The 341-nt window shown below is 62.2% G+C and overlaps 1 protein-coding gene across 1 annotated transcript in view; it reads left to right on the top strand.

The window, feature by feature from the left end:
- Positions 1–341, top strand: part of LOC104493043 (HIG1 domain family member 1A, mitochondrial-like) — a 1,978-nt gene that overhangs the window by 953 nt on the left and 684 nt on the right. The gene's annotated exons all lie outside the window — the stretch shown is intronic.

Below are 341 nucleotides of genomic sequence, written 5' to 3'. Positions count from 1 at the left end.
CAGGCCGAGGGTCCGAGCTGCCGCCCAGCCGCGTTCCTGGGTGTGAGCCTCTGGCTGGGGAAGAGGGTGCAGGTGGTGCTTGGGCTTCTCAGGAGCATCCAGGAAGCTCTGACACCCGAGCTGCTGCTGTAGCACCTTAACACTCGCTGAAATCTCTCGCTCTGCTCCGCGCTGACTTGCGCAGAGACCTTCTGGCTCTGACAGCCCCCTGACAGGAGGGTGCAGCGAGGTGGGGGTTGGTCTCTGCTCCCCAGGAACAAGGAAAGAGGAACTGGCATCAGGTTGCCCCAGGGAAGGTTGAGGTTGTCCCTGAGGCAGAATCTCTTTCCCGCTGGGGATGT

The sequence above is a fragment of the Buceros rhinoceros genome, unplaced genomic scaffold (genome assembly GCF_000710305.1).
Source record: "Buceros rhinoceros silvestris isolate BGI_N320 unplaced genomic scaffold, ASM71030v1 scaffold32044, whole genome shotgun sequence".
In the NCBI taxonomy this organism is placed as follows: Eukaryota; Metazoa; Chordata; class Aves; order Bucerotiformes; family Bucerotidae; genus Buceros; species Buceros rhinoceros.
The sequence above is the reverse complement of the archived record's forward strand: the minus strand, read 5'-3'. Positions and strand labels throughout refer to the sequence as shown.